Source organism: Dioscorea cayenensis, chromosome 22 (assembly GCF_009730915.1).
Source record: "Dioscorea cayenensis subsp. rotundata cultivar TDr96_F1 chromosome 22, TDr96_F1_v2_PseudoChromosome.rev07_lg8_w22 25.fasta, whole genome shotgun sequence".
Classification (NCBI taxonomy): domain Eukaryota; kingdom Viridiplantae; phylum Streptophyta; class Magnoliopsida; order Dioscoreales; family Dioscoreaceae; genus Dioscorea; species Dioscorea cayenensis.
The window spans coordinates 426,060-440,830 of NC_052492.1; the positions used below are offsets into that span (position 1 = coordinate 426,060).

The 14,771-nt window shown below is 39.8% G+C and overlaps 1 pseudogene; it reads right to left on the bottom strand.

Moving 5' to 3' along the window:
* Positions 1–71: 71 nt before the first annotated feature.
* On the bottom strand, positions 72–2,592 carry LOC120252711 (annotated as a pseudogene).
* Positions 2,593–14,771: the final 12,179 nt, after the last annotated feature.

Genomic DNA, 14,771 nt, shown 5'->3' on the forward strand with positions numbered 1-14,771 from the left:
TAATTCTTTCTGTTTCTGTTTTTTTATTGAAAGAAGCTGAAGAAATTTATAAACTGCCTGAAACCAACAAGTGCATAGTGGAGAATGACTTCGAGTGGGCAAAAGGAAAGAAGAAAGAAAGGAGATGATGAATTCACATTTTGCCTGCATGCCTGCCTGCATGCACGGAACAGAAGGGCTGTACGTGCTCTCTATTGTACACGAATTAAAGAAGGATAATCTTTGGCATCAGAGAAAAGGTAGACACTAACACAAAGGCAGGGGAGCTCCATTCCAATCATTCAAGCAGCCGAGAAGCGGATCAATCAGCCTCCCTTGGCAAATGGCTACGAATACCTTTTCAAACTCTTCGCCCGGAGACACTGTCTTCTCACCAGTGAGGAGCTGTGTTCCGAGCTCCTCCCTCACAAATCTATAAAGAGGGTAAGATCTGCACTCCTTAATCCGGTTGTCAGTCGTGGGACTTTTATTCTCAAATGCAATCCTAGCATTTTCTACCTCTGTGGGAAGAAGAATTTTCAGTTCCTCTTCGAATGCGGCGATCTTTTGGAATATGGAAGTGTTGGCATCCTTCTCTTTTTCCCCATTGTTCAGTGCATGCTCAACGAGGACTTGTCTCAACTTGTGCATTAACGGGTATGTTTGGCTGCATGGATCATCAATGTACCCGAAAACATGCTCCCGATCAACAACCTTGAGCAAATCCTTTTCACAGAATCTTGACGGGTGTAGCTCCCGATTAGCACCCATGCCCATGGTCAGCACTTTCTTGGCCACTTGACATATGGTGTTCTTCACGGTGCTGCTGAGGTTCTCCTCCAAATGCCTCAAGTCAATGGCTTGGCAAATGGCAACCAAGTAAGTGGAAGACATGAGCTTCAAGATGTCTAGTGCCTCCGCTGTTTTCCTGGAAGAAATAAGTCCCAGAGAGTTGACATCTTGGTTGTGTTGTTCGGCGCTTTGGACGTGGTTTGTGACAGGGTTTGCCAAAGCTTGGAGCTCAGAGCAATAAGAAGCCATAGCTATTTCCGCACCTTTGAAACCATAATCCAAGCTGGGATTTCTGCCACCGGAGAGGTTGGAAGGCAAGCCGTTGTTGTAAAAGTCATTGACGAGCTCGGATAATTGAGCAAACATGAGCTTACCCAATAGCAGCAAGAGCTAATCTAGCGTTGTCCATGGAGACACCAATGGGTGTGCCTTGAAAGTTACCCCCATGCAGTGCCTTATCCCTGGACACGTCAATCAATGGGTTATCATTAACGGAATTGATTTCCCGCTCGATGGACTTGGTCGCTGAGCGAATGACTTCGATTTGAGGACCCAACCACTGTGGAGAAGTGCGGAGCGCGTAGCGATCTTGTTTGGGTTTCTGGAGGGGATCAAGCTCGTGAAGTTTTTTAGCCATCTTCATGTAAGAGCTACCATCTAGTATGTGTTCCATAACAGCCGCAGCTTCAATTTGTCCGGGATGGTGCTTCAGCTTGTGAGTAAGGTGATCTGTGTACTCTGGCTTCCCTTGCATCACCTCACAAAACATTGCAGACAATACTTCTGATAAGACAACCATCACATTCGCCTCAAAAAGAACCACTGAAGCTAATCCTGACCCAACTGCCGTGCCATTAACAAGTGCCAGGCCTTCTTTTGGTTGCAGCTCGAAGAAGCCATTTCCATTTGAGATCCCGGCTAGCTTAAAAGCCTCCTGTGCGTCGATGGTTTTACCATCCCCGGTGATGGCCCTAGAGTTGGCTCTTCCGGTCAATATGCCGGCTATGTAGGATAGTGGCACAAGGTCACCGGATGCAGTGATGGTGCCTCGGAGGGGTAGACATGGGGTAATATTTCTGTTGAGCAGACTAGTGATGGCTTCTAAGATCTCAAAACGAATACCAGAGTAACCCTGTAACAGGGTGTTTATTCTGACCAACATTGCTGCTCTTGTTGCAAAAGATGGTAGCGTGTTCCCGGGGCCAAAAATGCCAGAATTGAGGAATCTACAAATAAATAAATAAATAATAGTTATTTATATTAATCAACACTCAAAAATGGGAACTAATTTAAGTTAAAATAATAATAATAATAATAATAAACCTGATAAGCTCGTTCTGAAGAGCTTCAGGCTGCTTGGTTCTACGGTGAGAGGTAGCACCAAAGCCAGTAGTGACTCCATAACTATCAGTCCCATTAATGACGCTGTTGTTAACCCAGTCACTGCTGGCCTTAACCCGGGGTCTGGCCTCGTCTGAGAGCTCCACTTTCACCAATCCAGAATCCCTGAGCGCCACTGAAGCCACCTGTGAGATCTTCAAAGAAGCACCTTCTAGCATCACCAGTGGCGACCTGAACTCTACCACCATGCCCTTCACCTCATCCAGGTGGCTCCCTGTCAAAGCCTCTGCAGCCGCATTCCATTTCAAAGGGTCATCCTTGAGACACAGCTGGTTGTCATTCAATTTGACGCCACCATTCTTCATCATATTGTTAATGATTATCAATGAAGAAGAAGAAGAAAAATAAATAAATGGAAGTTTTTAGGTAGGAAATTAAGAACAGCTAATTAATTAGCGTTCCAATTTCCTGAGTATTAGGGGGTGGATATATATATATATATATAAGGGGAGCTTATAAATAAAGAGCAGCAGGTGGGGAAATGGCAATTTGCATGGAGGAGGAGGAGGCAGGGTGGTTGAGGGGGCGGGGGATCGCGGTGTTAGTTGGTGATCAATCTGAACCGTCGGATAGACAGCGCCATCGCCACGGTCGTTGGGTGGGTTTGACGCGTGGAGGTTGAAGTAGCGCGAGGTGTAAAAATGGAGAGAGAGAGATTGTTGCTCACTAATTTTTTTTTTGGAAGTGAAGTGAGGCGAACCACCTAGAGATCTCAGGAACATGTATAAGTCTCGGTGAAATAAGCGAGGACAAAACCGCAGAATTAAACTCTCACCATTTGATGAGAGCTCTATTGATGATCCGTGTATTAATAGACCCAAAGATCGTTGGCTTTAACTTATGAAACAAAAGAAGGAAGAGAAAGCTCCTCCTCGTTTGGACTTTTGACTTTGGCCCTCGTTTATTCCCATCTACTTCTACTACATTTATATCACGACATCGACATGCAAGCATGTCATCATTTTTCCTTTACTTATATATAATATATCCACAATACAACACTATATATTAATCAATTGTATGTTTTATACTTATACACACATATGCGATTCAAAGTTTGGATTATTTTTCGTTTTAATATGTTGCAAAAAAAAAACTCATTTATAAATAGTGTGATCTTTCTGAAAAAGTATTCAACAATAATAAGAAGTCAACGGAGTTCATGCACTGGTACAGGCAGAGGAGAGCAAATTAAGACAAATTAATTTAACGAGTTCAATCAAGATCACAGCTGTTTTTGGTCTGTGTAACATGTGAATGTCATCATCCTTCAAATATTTGTGATCTCAATGACTCAGCTTCTTATATATGTTCATTAATTACACATTAATTAGAACGTGTTTGAGATGATTTTTGAACATATCATTACTCTTGGAAAGAAAGCTGGTTAATGACTTTGACTATATATATTTATATGTACGAGCTGTCCATTAATTGCACCTTCCCTATCTGAATCAATTCATCATATCAAAAGGAAGTTCTGTTGGCTACACTGAACATTAATTAAACCTTTATCATGGGAATTAAAAGATTAAATAAACAATGATATTGCTTCCCAATATATTTCCTCTTGAAAACAAATCCTTCCTTTGTACCTTGCTTCGAACTCCATCCACTTTTAAAATTTCAAACAGATTGCGTGGAATATCATTGAGTCAGTATATATGCATAAATAATGCTGAGAAGTAAGTTCGGCATCTTATATATAGAAAGTCCCACTAATTAATCATATCAATCAATTTCAATTTTAAATTTTAATCTTTGAAAGATCAAAGCAATCTAAACTACTCATAAGGGTTGGGACGACCATGACATCTTATCCATTTCAACAGTATATATATTATTTTACAATAGTACATTAAAAATAGTACCCTAAATGTTATAAATAATGCGAAATACAGTATTATAAACAATATACAATAAATAAATTTGGTATATACAGTTGACGAATTCCATAAATATATTAGGTGCATGGTGCGCACTAGCGTAAACCCTGACAGAATCATGATGTGCCTATCCTCAACTAATGGGCAATTTTTCTGTACTAATTATTATATATGGAAATTCTTGTTGTTTAATAATTAAGTCAATTTTAGTTTAACCATTTATCAGTTTAACTATCAGCTGCCTGCAATGGTGACTCTGGTCATGGGCTGGTAAAATAAATTTCCTTTGGTAAATAAAAAAAAATGGAAGGAAAGTCATTATCTCCAACCAACCTAGCAGTTCATATTTTTTTAGGTAGGAATGCGAAGACGTTCATTAATTGTTAGGCGTTATTTATATGTATATATATATATATATATGCAATTGGAGAGAAACTATTAATTAAGTAACGTCGACGAACTGGTATTGGGTTTGGTATTGAGACGATATATATTAAAGAGGAATTTGTTTCCTGATCATTTATATTTTAAAAATATTGATTAAGTAATGCTCGGTTTGGTATTGAAACCATATTAATAAAAGAGGAATTTGTCTACTGATAATTTTATTAATCTTCTAATTAAGCTCAAGCTAATTAATAAATCATCTAGAGAAGATATATATATATATATATATGCCAGGAAGGTGGATCAAATTAAGAGTCAAGGAGGATGAGCCATACCACCAGTTAGGAAAGAATGGTTAAGCAGAAGCTCAGACTTAATTGTCATTTAGTGGAAGGTGGTGGATGGGATTAGTGGCTGGGGTACAATTAATACTGCCCCTTCACCAACCACAACTCCAAATTAAAGCGGTTCATTTCCTCATTTTGAATTACCAGGAGTACGCCTACTCTCTTTTTAATATTTTTTTTATTACTTCTGGTGCAATTGCAGGTAGGACTACAAGATCATTGTTGATGGTGGCAGGTAGGACTACAAGATCAATGACCGCGGAAGTAGGACCTAAACAACCAGGCGAAGTGTAATAATAAACTACACACTGAAAAAGTTTTTTCCCACTGAATTAGGAATTTGATGGGGGCTACTACTCCTATTTAGCAAATATATAGTGCAGTACACTACTGCCAGAGTGCCAGTTGTATAGACAAGCCTTAGGGGGCGTTTGGTTCGCAGTATTTGAATGTTGTAGAATGTAGAGATTCTAGTGTTTGGTTGAATTTATATTACTTGTGAATCTTTCATTACTTATGTTTGGTTAGTCGTAGTAATCACCTCAATAATATGTTAAATTTACCAAAATACCCTTACATATAAAATTTTGAAAAATATAATTCAAAGTATTTAGATAAATAAATAATTAAATTATAATATTAAAAAATTATTTTTCACAATTTTTTAAAAATACCTTTGTATTTATCAAAAATACCCCTACATGATAAAATTTTTAAAAATATAATTTAAAAGTATTTAAATAAATAAATAATTTAAATTATAATATCAAAAATTAGTTTTTTACAATTTTTAAATACCTTTGTATTTACCAAAATACCCTCTATGTATAAAAAAATTTGAACAACTTAATTTCAAGTATTTAGATAAATAAATAATTAAATTATAATTTCAAAAAAATTATTTTTTTACAATTTTTAAAAATACCTTTGTATTTACCAAAAATACCCCTACATATAAAAAAATTTGAAAAACTTAATTTAAAAGTATTTAGATAAATAAATAATTAAATTATAATATAAAAGATAATTTTTTTCACAATTTTTTAAAAATATATTTGTATTTATCAAAAATATCCCTACGTATAAAAAAATTTGAAAAATTTTAATTTAAAAGTATTTAGATAAATAAATAATTAAATTATAATATTAAAAAAATAATAAAAGGAAAAATAAAAAACTAGGGAGTGTAATAAGGAATTAGATTAAATGAGTGAGGGTATAATTGGAAAAAATACGTATCGATTACCACCAACTTGGTAATCCGGATGGACACTGTTTTTGGTGGTAATGTGATTCTGCACCTTACTTAGTAATATTTCACTATTGGTAATCTTACATTCACCATCAACATTACCATGCTAACTACGATGTAAACATGTAGTGATCGAGCAGATTCACTGGGATTCCCGTAATGTTTGCACATTACCGCGAACCAAACGCCCCCTTAGTTTAATGTAGTGGTAGCGGTAATCTTACTGAAGTGTAGTAGTTGTATAGTAGCACAAGACTTAATATATATATATATAGTTTAGCGGTACTATTTAATTAATCTTTAACAGAAGTAATGTTAGTAGTGTGCTACCACTGTTAAGGTTTATAGAAAGCAGCTCAGAACTGAAGAAGCTAGGAGAGGGAGTTGACTATTTTCAAGGTTGGGGTACTGTGTACGTGCGTGGTTTCAGATGTCTCTGATCGGATGGAATGGAAGGGAAAATGAGAGCTGATTGGATGTTTGCTTTTACTGTTATGCTTAAAGTTTGTGTGCTGTGTCAGCTGCGGGCTGGCAAGCTGCTGGCATGCTTTTTTAATCTTTATAATGTTGACTTTGTAGTGTTTAATTTGAAGTAAGCTAGGAATGATTAATATCATGGAACTAGTGCTACAGCATTATGCTAATAGTGCTACCACTAGTAATACTACATTATACTAAAATTACTGCTAAGGCTTGTGCTATTATAAAAGTCGCAGCACTATTACTATACTACTAATTTGATTAATTAGTAATATAGAACTAGTAGCACCGATATATTGTACTAAAACTTATGCAACTATATAACTAATAAAACTACTAAATTATACTGAGATTTTTATCACTATGAAACTAGGTAGTAGCACTACTAGGTAATACAAAAGCTTGTGCACTCCACTTGCTCCCGAGATCTCCTCGCAAACTCCACTCCCTGACTTCCGCACTCACGTCACTTTACACCACTCCTCCCTCGCACCCTTGGAGCCTTCCATTGATCACCCTAGGGACCCGTTGGTCTCTCCAGACGGACTCGTTGTCCCTTGGGCCACCTGACAATATCTCTAAAAATCCTTTACTCATCTCTTCAGTTGTCCCATCCTCGCCTGCTGAGGGTGATGGACACGACTCCTCCAGTCATGCTATGGTAGTTGAGAGTGTCGTGGGGGTCCTGGGTATTCCATTGCGCCCCGATCTCACTATGGAGACCTCTCACTCGGAAGCCTCCCTCTCCCCCGATGAGCCGGATGACGACATGATTCTCAACCATTTCCAAAATGAAGCTAAGTTAGAAGCTTTAGCAAGGCGTGGCTCCTTTAAAAGCGGCTCGATTCCTAAGAAAGGGAGAAAATCCTCGAACTCTTAAACCCACTTTTTTCTCTTTTTCTTTTTCTTACTTGTTGTTTTTTATGGATCTAAAAATCTTCACTTGGAACTGCAGGGGCATTTCTAATACCCGGTTTTGTAGCCGAGTTCAAGATGTTATGGCTCGCTTGAAGCCCAACTTCCTCGGTCTTGTTGAAACTAAAGCCAATGCCCCATGTGTTTGGCGTTTCTGTAATAAGCTGCGTCGTTGGGGACTGGGCTGCCATCCCTTCTTCTGGCCTCTCTGGAGGCATCCTCGTTCTTTGGAAAAAATCTATTGGCTTAGTCACCCCGTGGCTTCCTCTCGCTCGGTTCTCCATTTAGTTATTACTTCTTATGTGGAAACTTGGATTCTTTCTACTTTCTATTACTCGTAGATCCTTTCGGAGCATAAACTTCTTTGGAGTTCTCTCTAGGGTTTCTCCGCGCTCTCCACACCTTAGCTTCTCACGGGAGATTTCAATGCCATTTCTTCTCCGGAGGAACACAGGGGGAACTTCTCTCACTATATGACTAAATCTTCCTTCTTCTCTGATTTTATTCTTTCTAACAACCTCTTTGATTTGGGTTTTTCAAGATCCCCCTTTACCTGGTGCAATGGTCAGTCCGGTCTTGCTCGCCGCTGGGCAAGATTAGACCGTTTCTTGGCAAACTCCTTTTGGCTCCTGGATTTTCAACATTTTTCTAACCTCCATCTTCCAAGAATTCTCTCAGATCACTCCCCCCTCTTTCTCACTACTTTAAATATGTTTGTTATCCTAAAAAAATTTTCGATTTGATAATTGCTGGCTTGACTATGTAGGTTGTCATGAGAGTGTTATTAGAGCTTGGGGTAGTTGCTCTAATACCTTTCCTCTTCACTCCTTCTCCCAGCGGTCTCGAGCACTAAACGTTTCGTCCTCGGCTGGAGGGAAATCTTGCCATTGCAACATTGAAGATGAAATTGCAAACATTGAGAGGGAAATTCTCTCCATTGAAGACGCGAACTCTTCCTCTGGATGCAAATTTGAAATCCCGATTGGCTCCGTGCTCTCCAAAACAGACACAATGCCCTGTTAAGGCAAAATGACATCTATTTGGGCGTCAAAAGGGCTCATGCTCAGTGGCTTCATCATAATAACAGGAACTCAAACTACTTCCACAATTCGGTAAAAATCCGGCATCACCGTAATAGAATCAACTCCATCAAAGACTCTACGGGTACTATCTTCTCCTCTCAGACTGCTATTGAAACTTGTTTCAAAAATCATTTCCAAAATCTCTGGAGTTCTACTTCTTCCTTCTCTCTTGATGCTATTATTTCCACATTGCCAGGCAGATGACCTTCCGACACTTTTTGAGGAGGATCAAGGGGTTATGCTTGCCCCTCTCACTAAGCGAGAGGTCTACAGAACTCTCTTATCCATGCCTCGTGGCAAGAGTCCTGGTCCTGACGGCCTGAACGTCGAATTTTACGTCTTTTACTGGAATATCGTCGGAGTCCCTCTTTTTAATGCGATAAATCAGTTTTTCAGTGATGGTTTTCTCCCTCCCTCTTGGGGACCAAACGTTAGTTGTGTTAATTCCCAAGAAAGACAACCCCTCCAACACCTCTGATTTTCATCCTATTTCGCTTTGCAACGTTTGTTACAAAATTGTCACCAAAATCCTTGCTAACCGCTTAAGAACTGTTATCTACAAGATTGTCGGTCTTGAACAAAATGGTTTCTTACCTGGGCATGGCACCTATGATAGCATTATCGCTGCCCAAGAGATTGCTCATAGTTTAGAATATGATTTCCCTGCCCACCCAAGGATGATCTTAAAAATTGATATTGAGAAGGCCTTTGATACGATTGAATGGTTAGCTATTCTTTGCCACTCTCAGTAGGATGGGTTTTCCCTCTTGTTTAGATTAATTTGATCAAGTCTTGTCTCTCCTCTGCCTCTTTCTCCATTACTATTAATGGCTAGAATTCTCCTTGGTTTTCTAGTAGCCAGGGAGTTAGGCAAGGTGACCCTATATCTCCACTTCTTTTCATCCTTGTCCGCCATCCTTGACAAAGCCCTCACCCTTCAACTTGTGCCAGGGTTTCATTGTGCCTTGCCAGAAACTTTAATAAATTAATGTTCGCAGATGACTTGATGCTAATCACCAATGCATCTAGAAAGATTGCCAGGAACTGTATTATCTTCTTGGAACTCTACCAGCACCTTACTGGATAGAAACCCAATCTTAGCAAATCCCAATTTTTTCTTCCCTCCTGGGCCAACCGCACCATCGCTAAAGCCATTTTCAAGAATCCTTGGATTTAATCAGGGGACCTTTCCATTCATTTATCTTGGCGTCCCCATCTCCCCCAAGCGGCTTCCTGCTCCTCATTTCAATTCCATTACTACCAGAGTTTATAAATCAATTAATTCTTGGAATCACTCTTCCATCTCCACCGCTGGCTAGGCTATCCTCTTGAATAGCTCGATCTTCTCTATTCCAAACCATCTCCTCTCGGTTATGCACCTCCCTGCTTCCATCCATAACAATATCTCCAAACTAGCTCAAAACTTCCTCTGGGGAAAACTGGCAATAGAAGTGGCTTCCATTCCATTCCTTGGACAGTTACTACACTTCCTAAATCTGAGGTTGGGCTGGGAATTCGTAATCTCTTCCTTGTGCAACACTCTCTCATGGCTAAAAACATTTTCTCGGTCTTAAACATGGATAAAAGAATTTGGGTGGACATTTTTAAAATCAAATACAATGATTGATATTCTTGGAACATTCCCTCTATTTCTAATGCTTCTTAGTTTTACAGATCAATTTTGAAAACATCTTCCATCCCTAAAAACAATCTTCAAATAATTTCCTGTAACGCCTGCTACGGTGGATTTATGGAATGATCCTATTCTTCTTGATCTTCCAATTTCGTTTAAACCTACTTTTTGGAACATGGACTTTTCTCCTCAAAATGTTTCTTTCTTGGATTTACTGGATGGTAACACTTTTTCATCGCCCTGCCTTGCTTAGTCTCTTGGGCACTTCTTTGAATTGGGATTGGATTGACAAAATTAAGTTTGACACCCAGAGTGATTCTCTGTGGGTTTGGGCTCCTAAGAATACTTTGGCTTCTGTCGCCTCCTCAGTCTATTTAACCCTCAATAATGATCAATGTTCTACTACTTGGCTTGGCTGGAGAGAAATTTGGAGTCTTAAGACCATACCTATATTTAAAACTTTTATTTAGAGTCTTGCTCATGGTAAACTTGTTACTAGCTCCTATCTTTATTATCTCAACATCGGCCCAAATGCAAACTGCCCTTTTTGCTCTTTATTGGAGGAAACCACTGTTCACCTTTTGTGGCATTGTTCTAAAATCACCCCTCTCTGGATTGATCTTCTTTCTAGACTGGGCTTCTCTTTTCTCTTAGGCCTTGGACTAAAGCTTTGATTGCCACTGTCACTTAGGCAATTTGGAAAGCTCGGTGTAATATGATCTTCAAGAAATGGAATCCTCAACTAAATACCCTCCTCTCCCGGGCTTGGTCATTATGCTCTGATTTCTTCAAATCCTCGTCCGAGACTATCAGGGAGTCCTCTACCCTCCGCTCAACTCCAAACTCAATTTATATTTATTCTGATGCCTCCTGGGTGGAGTCCTCCTGCAATTCTGGTCTTGGATTTATTGTTGTTTCTCAAATGAGTGCCATCTTACTTGCAGGATGCAATCATGCCTATTTGGACTCTCCCTTGAAGGTGGAATTGGAGGCTATCCTTCTGGCTCTTCGTTCGTGTGTCAGCTCGTCCTAGGTTCCTGATTGGATCTTTACTGACTGCCTCGGCATTACTCATATTCTCAAAGATTTCAATCCATCCATCGCCTGGTGACTTTTATATGAGTATCAGGAGCTGAATTCTTTGCTGAAGCTTTTCCCTGGCATTAACTTCTCTTCCATTCCTCATGAAGACAACTCTATTGCGGACGCGCTTGCAAATCATGGTCGTCATCTTCATGGTCTCTCCCTCTTCTTTCAGGGCAGGGAATCATCCAGCGTAGCATGGGAGAAACCAAACATATTGACGTGCGTTTTCATTTCATCCGGAGTTTGATAGTTGATGGAGTGATCAAAGTGGTATACTGCAGTACACACGATAATCTGGCCGATGTTCTCATGAAAGCGCTATCGGGACCAAAGCATGAGGAGCTGAGGCGTCGGCTGGGGATTTTGGATTTCTGAGCATGGGGAGCGTGTTGAAAGCTATGCTTAGAAAGTTAGTGATGGTGGCTCAATGTTAGCACTGTGAATACATGACTTGCACGTAATGCAATGCATCGTCTTATCTAGTGAAATTACATGCAGACTACTTTATAGTTTATTATGTTTACTTCTGTAGCTTATGTACTTTTTGAAGCTTTAATCACGTGGGCTGTTGTCTCAGTCAACATGTTAAAGTAGAATAAGTATGTACCCTTTGTTTTGACATCAAGTAGAACCAAGTTTGGGTTTCTCAACTCTCTTATCTACTATCCATCCACCTTATTTGTCAGCCTTGTTCATCATCTTCCTTTCAACAGTGGTATCAGAGACAATACCTCTCCCTGTGACGACTAATGGCTTGATTTTTGGAGATGGCTATAGCTGATTGATTGTCACAATGTATAATGGTTTCACTGCTCTGTGGGACTCCCATGTCTGCTAGTAACCGACGCATCCATACGGCTTGATAGGCGGCTGAGGTTGCTGCAATGTACTCAGCTTCCGTGCTTGAGAGTGCGACAATCTCCTGCCCGCTTTGAAGCCCAAGCCACTGCACCCGACCCTAGATGAAACACCCATCCAGTGGTGATTCTCCGATCATCACATGAGCCACCCCAATCACTATCAACATATCCTTGCAAATGAAACTTCTCAACACACTCATATTTGAGTCCCATATTGATGGTCCCTGATAAATAATGAAGAACTCGTTTTACTGTTCCCATATGATGCTTTGTAGGTGATTGCACAAACTTGGAGATCAAGCTCATAGTGAACATAAGATCTGGACGCGTGTGTGTGAGGTATAGTAGGCTCCCAACAATACTGCGGAATTTCTTCTCATCAGCCTTCTCGGAGTTGTCCTTCATTTGGAGCTTTTCATTCGAGTTTAGAGAGGTGGCATAACTTCTGCTGTTTAGCATTCCAAACTTCTTCAGCACTCCTAGCCTTCTGCATATTTTTTTGACATATAGATATACAACCAGGTTGTTGTTTCACCTCAAGCCCAAGGAAGTAGTGCAGTAATCCGAGGTCCGTCATTTCGAATGTCCGCATCATGTTTTTTTTTAATTCATTATCGCAACAAATCCCTGTGAGGGTTGCGCGTATGGGAAGCAGACCAGGCATCCTTTTCCTGAAGAGTGTACACGGAGATCAACTCATCCATTAGAGCTAATACATGGGGATCTATGTGGACCAATGCAAACTAAGTCCCGCGGAGGTAATTCCTATTTCATGTTGCTAACATATGACTGCACTCGATATCCATGGATCATGACTTGGGGCATTGCAGCATTGGTGCATTAAAAAACTCAATATATATATGTTCCAAATTAAGACCCATGAGAAGGAACTTTAGCCAGTAATAGTAGAATTTTTAACAGCTGAAGTTTCAAATCAATATTTAGAATGCATGTAGACACTGATGAAGCTTCAATTAATTCAGGCATTGCAATTTTATAAATATGGATATTAATATGAGATTGACTGAAGACATATATAGCTCGAAGGAATTAAGCAGGACTATCCCATTTGCATACTTGCCTTACTGGCAAACATGAAGAAGCCCGTCGAGTCGCTCTCATACGCAAGGGCTCTCTCTTAGATGTGGAGTCTCTTAAGAAAGGAAGATTGGAACTGGGGGAACCCAGTCACCCTTGATTTCTCGCTTCTTCTTTCCCATTTTGGGTGTCTCTATTCTTATCACTTGTTTATGATGAGCTATAATAAGATTTGTTGTTGGAATTGCAGGGGTCTCTCTTCCCGGGAAACCCTGGCCCGAATATTTCGTCTTCTCCGTCAGAAAGAGCTTGCCTTACTCTGCTTAGTGGAAACCAGAGCTAACCCTACTCGCGTTGGTAAGTTCTGTTCGAAACTCCCCAAGTCTTGGGATTGGGCTACTATTCTCGCCGAGGGCTTTTCTGGAGGCATTTTGGTCTGCTGGAAAAAAAGTCTAGGTATTGTGACTCCTATTGCTTACTCTCGTCGAGTTCTTCATCTGGTGATCTCCTCTAATTCTTTATCCAAAGTTATTATTTCTGTTGTTTATAATTCTAACCGAGTTTCCTCTCAGTGTGCGGTTTGGAACGAGCTTTCAAAAATTTCGTCTTTTCGCTTCCCTTGGTTAATTATTGGTGATTTCAACTCTATTTTATTTCCGAATGAACACAAAGGGGTCGCTTTTTACTACTATTCCGTAAAAGTCGCTTTTTCCGTGGTTTTATTAATGATAACAACCTTTTTGATCTCAATTTCATCGGGTCCCCTTTTACTTGGTGTAACAATCAACAGGGTTTAGCACGTCGTTGGGCCCGGCTTGATCGTTGTATTGTTAATCTCGATTGGATTTCTTATTTTAAAAAAATATTCTCTTTCTCATCTCTCCCGAAGCTTTTTCGATCATGCTCCTCTCGTTTTGTCGGTTTCTTTACACGATTCTACTAAGCACTATTTGTTCAGATTTGATAATTTTTGGTTGGATTTTTCTGGGTGCCATAATTCTGTGAGAGATGCTCTTGGGTCCCCACTCACGGTAACCCCCTTCATGTCCTAACGCACTTATTATCCTGCATTAGATTCAAGCTTAATATTTGGAAAAGATCTGGTGTTAACTCTTTAGAACAAGCTCTTATTCGACCGAATCTAATATCTCTTATTTAGCAGGGATGGGTCTATTGCTTCCCAATCTTCCCCGTCAATTGAATATGCCAGACTTGCTGCAATTCGATCAAATCTCTATTAAGTGGGCTCAGCGGGCTCGTCTCCTTTGGGTTTTTGATGGAGATAAAAATCGCATTTCTTCCACACTCGCTCGCATCCATTCTCACCACAATTTCATTTCTCATGTTATGGACTCCAATGGTACTACCTTTTTACGTTCATGAGAGTATAGAGCTTGCCTTCATGAACTTCTATTCCAACCTTTGGACTGATAGTGAAGTCAATGATCAAGATAATTTTTATGATATATTGAGCAGCTCCCGCCGATGATCTCCCTACTGTTTCCCCTGAGTTTGGGACTCTTCTCATTAAGGAAGTCACTAAAGAAGAAGTCTTTCTTGCTTTACTCGATCTTCCCTCGGTAAGTCTCCGGCCCCGGATGGTTTCAATCTTGAATTCTTTTCGTTTTTTTCG